The following is a 6,279-nucleotide window of genomic DNA, read 5'->3' on the forward strand; positions in this document are numbered from 1 at the left end:
TAAAAATTTTTTTCTATCAAAACAACTAGGGAGAGGGAAATGGGAAAGATAGTAAAATGAATCAATGAATTGGACATAACTGTCCTATGTTCATATATAAATACACAACCATTGTAACTCAACCTCATGTACAACCACAAGAATGGGAAGTTATACTCCACATATGTATGATATGTCAAAATACATTCTACTGTCATGTATAACTAAAAAGAACAAATAACAAAAATAACTAGAGAAGTTATTAACAAATTATAAAAACTACAAGACAAAGTTAGGAAAAGCATGACAGATAAATAAGACAGAAATCACACTTTCATCTTTACCCACAACACTAGATGAGACCTTATAAGTATTTCTGGTGTGATGAAGAATCAGTAAGAAGGCAATTCCCATGTCTGCAAACCTATCCTTTTTTTATTGACTAAGATAAAGTTTTTTAAGATGACTTAGACTCTAAGACTCTCCAAAGAACTAGAGGAAGGAGTTGAAGGATATTTCAAGAAAAAATGTGAAACTTGACATTTATCTCATGTGTTGCAGTGCACATCTTATACCTTATTCTCTGATGTCTTAACCTGAAACCAGAGGTGAACACGCCGAACATGTGTTATGGTCTGTTATTCAGGCAGTTGTTGAGACTCTTTTTTTTCCATTTTTAAAAAATTGGTTGTTTTTAGATATACATGACAGTAGGGTGTATTTTGACATAATATAAATACATGGAGTGCAACCCGTTCCAATTGGATACCATTCTTGTGGTTGTACATGATGTGGAGTTACACTGATAATGTATTCATATATGAGCACAGGAAAGTTAGGTACAATTCATTCTATTCTCTTTCACATTCCCATCTCCCCTCACTTCCCTTCACTCCCTTTGGCTTAATACACTGAACTTCTATTCCACTCCATGTTAGTATCCGCATGTCAGAAAGAAAATTTGGCCTTTGATTTTTTTGGGATTAGTTCGTTTCACCTAGCATGATAGTCTCCAGTTCCATCCATTTACCATCAAGTCGTAACATCATTCGACTTGATGGCTGAGTAATATTCCATTGTGTATGTATACCACATTTTCTTTATCCATTCATCTGCTGAAGGGTACCTAGATTGGCTCCATAGCTTAGTTATTGTGAATTGAGCTTCCATAAACATTGATGTGGATGTATCACTGTAGTATACTAATTTTAAGTCCTTTAGTTATATACCAAGGAGTGGGATAACTGGGTGAAATGGTGGTTCCATTCCAAGTATTATAAGGAATCTCCATACCGCTTTCCAGAGTGTTCAGACTATTACTTATTAAAATCACACTGACAGTTTTCAGAGTTACACATCACTCACTGGTAAAAACTAACCTCGTATGACTCCGGGTACAATCATACTTGTCCTTCCAACATAAACTCCTTTCTTCAAAAGAAGCTTTATGAATCTTGTATGGACAAGGAGATAAAAGTGCAAGTGATTGGAAAGTGGGCTTTACATAAAGAATCTCATTTCCATTCAATCACAGGAATTTGACAAGAGAACAAATTAACTGTTGTTACTTCATTTCAGATTTCTCCAACAAGGGTGTACTTCAGGTTCTTAACTCCAGTTTAGTCAAGTTAAACAAAGACAAAATAAAGCGAGGAATTTACACTGATTAACTCTTCCCCTCTCACGAATACAAACATTCAGAATAACTTAACTTCACGTTGGCACAGGCTAGAATAAGATTGAACACAACTAACTTGTTATAGGGAAGCATTAGATGGTAATACATGACCTTGTATGTACTTCTAGAGAAAGACATAAACTGTGTATGTGTGTGTGTGGGTGGGTGTGGGTGTGGGTGTGTTGGGGGATAACCTATTATGCAAGAAAAACAACAAATGTTTAAAAATGACTGTTTCAGGGAGATGGTAGAAAAGCAAATGAGAAGTAAATTTTTAAAAATAATGAATTCAGTTATAAAATTAACATTCAGGAAACAATTAGACATTTTTGATGATAAAAGCACTTATTTGAATAATATGTTTACTTTTTAAAATGAAAGTTAAGAAAGTTTTTTTTTCCTCCTTCCATAAAACCTGTTTATCTTGTTCTACAGCAGCCAAAGGCTCAGAAAGAAATATTTTCTCCAGAATGTTTTGTTCTGGAAAATAGGGTCATTGAAACACTTGATAACTTGCTGAAGCCTCGAAACATTTGTAGCCTATACACAGATGAAAGGATTTTCGACCTTTTGATATTTACCACCATTTCAGCTGTGAAGAGAAAAGTCTTTGCCCAATTATATTTTCTAAGAAATATGGATGTTATTTAATCACTGGGTTGGAATGAACTTGGATATTTCTCTTGTATTCTGAACACCCCCACCTTTGCTTTTGTGTACAGACAAGTAGACTAACATTTCTCAAAAGGTTTTCAGCAGCACACTAGATTTTTATCTTGTTCTCTTTTTTAAAAAAAAATGTAGTTTGAAATACATTATGTATAACATTCATTTTCTAAGGATTTCATACTATTAAATGCTCCCAGAAGCACTGCAGTAAAGACACTTCCATGCTTTAATATGATGTCTTACAAATGTCTTTAACCATGAATACACACACACACACACACACACACACACACATTGTATTAGTAAGCTTTGTATTACTGTAACACAATATCTGAGATAATAAACTCATAAGGAGAAAAGTTTTATTTTAGCTTAAGATTTTGGAGGTTCTATTCCAAGATCAGTCAGCCCATGGCTTTAGGTGTCTGATGAGGCAGCACATAGTGACGCAAACATATGATAGAGCAAAAGTGCTCTTGATAATTTGGAAGAAGAGAAAAGGAAGAGAATAAAGTCCCTCAATCCCTTTGAGGGCATGCCTCCAGTGAACTAAAGACCTGCCATTAGGCCTCACCTCCTAAAGGTTCACTGTCTCCCAAAAGTACCACCTTAGGGACTAAGACTTTAATACACAGACCTTGGGGGACACTTATCCAAATTATAGCAGACATAGTCTGTCTTCCCATACTTTCTGCTTTCCTTCCTCATTAAGATATTCTTTCCTATGCTGATAAAATGGAAGAAAGAAGAGAAATATCAATGCTTGCTTAACACATTGCCGTGGCAAGTAGCTACAACTTCTGACCTAGCTTATTCTCGTCATCTTGATGTAAAAGGGGTGGTAGCTATAGTGGAATTCACTCCCTTGGTGGCCCACATGAGACTCAGCTGTGTCTTTTTGTTGACTGAACGATGGCAATATCACATTGTATTTCTCCAAAGCATATGAACTATGCTGTGACAGTCCTCTGCAAGAAAGGTGGCTAGTTCAAGTATCTGGCTTTATTTTAACTTAAAGCATTGGCTTTCAGTGCCTTTGTTTTCTCCCATAGACCCCAGGATAATTGCAGCACCGATCACCTAACAAACCTTTAATTCATTAAAAAATAACTACTGTTAATAGTTTGGACAATGTTCCACAGAACTGTTTACTTGAGAATCTCCATTTTCACCCTAAAAATATATGGGGAAATATTTACTGGTCATATTAGGTATAGAAGAATAAAATATACTGGTTGTACATCAATGTTGGTCAGCCTTCCATCACTGTTTTAAAATAACCAAGATAACTTATAAAGAGGGAAGGTTTCTTTTGACTCATAGTTTCAGAGGTTTCAGTCCATGACCCCTGGGCCTTGTTGCTTTGGGCCTGTGGTGAGGTAATAGCAGAGAGCACCTGGCAGAGGAAGGAGCTAATCTCATGGTGGCAAGGAAGTAAAGAGAGCTGGAGAGGAAAAGGTCTAGGTCTCAATATTGCTTTCAAGAACACAACCCTGATGGCCTGACTTCCTCCAACGAGGCCCCAAATATCAAAAATTTCACTACCTTCCAATAGTGCCATAGGTCAGCAACCAAGACTTTAGTATATAGGCTTTGGGGGAACTTCAAAATCCAAACCATAATTGTACCTGAGATCATAAAGCCAGGAGTACAAACAGTTGAACTTCTTTTTCTCTCCGAGGTCTATCAATATTGAGGCTGTTTAGAAATCCTAGTCTTCGTCTCATCAATCCTCTCCAGGGCTGGGTAATGTCCCATAGAGATGATGTGGTAAAAAGGCAGAGGGGAGGGATACGTGATCACTGATCCAGTCAGCAAGCCCTTCCAGGGAACACCTTCAGCTTCTGTGCCTCTCTAGGAACCTGGGACTCCCTACAGGAGGTTGCTCAAGTTCCTCTCTGTCTCAGTCCTAGTCTCAGAAAATCTTCAAAGAACCCTGATTATCTCTTCTCATGTTTCCTATCCAAAAGAAAGTTTTTCTAGTCTCCAGAGATTTTCCCCTCATATTTATGTCTTGGATATTTAATATACTCCCTGAATCATCTTACCTCCCTTCTTTGAGACTGTAAAGACTATTTTTTCTCTGTCTTAATGGGGGGAATGGAAAAGAGGAAACTTTAGGGCAGGAAGTATTAATTAATATCAGATAAAAATGTCCTGACACATTCTCATAGAAATTCCTTGCTTTTCTGCAAAGACATTTTAGTCTTCATTTAGATATTACCTTTCACCCCCAGTTCAAGAGTATGGATAATGTATGTATGTCTCTGTCCTGAAAAGGATATTTGAGGGCTGTAACTCCTACTGTAATAGCAGAGGTGGCTAAACTCCTGTGTCTGTGGGATAATACACTTTTCCCTCAGGAAGCTCAGTAAGTGGAATGCTCTTAGTTTGGGACAAAGCTTTGGTAGGCTTCTCATAATGGAACAGGAAGTGATGCAAGGGATTTGGGTTGAGGAGCAATGGGCAGTTCTCCAATCTGACGCCATGTGACTTTGTCTTCCTCATAGAGATTTATTGGTTCACATATCATTACAAATACAGAAGTCAAGAAGTCCCACAGTTGCAGGTTTGAGCACCAGGAAAGCTAGTGGCAGAATTTACTTTGGATCCAAAGATCTGGCAACCAGGGAAGCAGACATCAAAATTCTTAAGCTGAGTTCAAAGAACTGAGAGCCAGCTATGTAGGAGTAGGAGGATTTTTTATATTCTTATATTCTTCCTGGAATCCCATCATTTACATGAGAAAACACATTAATCTTTATATATATATATATATATCTTTTCCCCCTTAGTCTAATAATTATTCTAGGGCCTTTATATTGTAAACAGTTAAAGTATTAGATTGTGAACAGAATAACAGCAGATTAAAACTTTTTATCTACCAAGAAAGTATGCAAGAACTATTACTCCATGCCTCCATACTTTTTCAACTTTTAAAGGACAGAAGTTTTCTGTTGGTAACCAAAACATTGGTGTAACTCCAAATAAAAGTAAATAACTTCTTTTCTTCTATTATTTTAATAGTTTTCTTACTCTAATTCTTCCAATCTCAATAAACATAACTAACCTGTATAAAGATAACATGTACCCTCAGTATGTGAAAACCTCTATTATAAATGACATCACATTTAGCCTTGTCCCAGCTCTTGTCCCAAAGAACCTGGTACCCAAGAACCAAGAGCTTGAATATACAAAAGCAGGAGAAAATGGATGTCCAGCTGAAGGACAGAAACAGAATTTGCCCTTTCTGTACTCTTTTGTTGTATTCTGGCCCTCAAAGAATTGGATGATGCCATCCACATTACTGAGAGTAGACCTCTGTACTGGGTTTAATGATTTAAATATAAATATCTTCTGGAAACACCCTCATTGACACACCCAGGAATAGTGTTTTACTGGAAATCTGAGCATCCCTTAATCCAGTTGACACATAAAAATCGATGTTTGCAACTAATTTCCTTCTTTCTGGAGGAGAGTGTATAGAATTATAGAAATGGTGCTATTTTTTTTTGTTTGTTTGTTTATTTGAAGTACATGGGACCAAACCCAGGGCCTTATGCATGCTAGACAAGCACTCTACCAAATGAGCAACATCCCCAATCCTGGTGCTATGTAATTCAGGAGACTGGCAGAATTCTTCAGTGAAATCATATATGCAGATTTCTTTGTCAATAGTTTTAAAATGATAAATTCAATTTCACTAATAGTTAAATTATCTATTTCATTTTAAGTGAGTTGTGATAGTTTGTTTTTTACAAAGATGTAGTCCATTCATCTAATTATCTAATATATCAAATTTATGTGTATAAAATTTACCTTTGATTCCTAAACATTCGTCTAAGTAATTCCTCACTTTAATAAAGAGCATATTAAAAAATCTTGCACATATTATTATACTTAATGGCAAAAGAGTGAAAGACTGTACATTTTTCCTCTAAGGTTGGAAACAA

The sequence above is a fragment of the Urocitellus parryii genome, chromosome 6 (genome assembly GCF_045843805.1).
Source record: "Urocitellus parryii isolate mUroPar1 chromosome 6, mUroPar1.hap1, whole genome shotgun sequence".
Classification (NCBI taxonomy): Eukaryota; Metazoa; Chordata; class Mammalia; order Rodentia; family Sciuridae; genus Urocitellus; species Urocitellus parryii.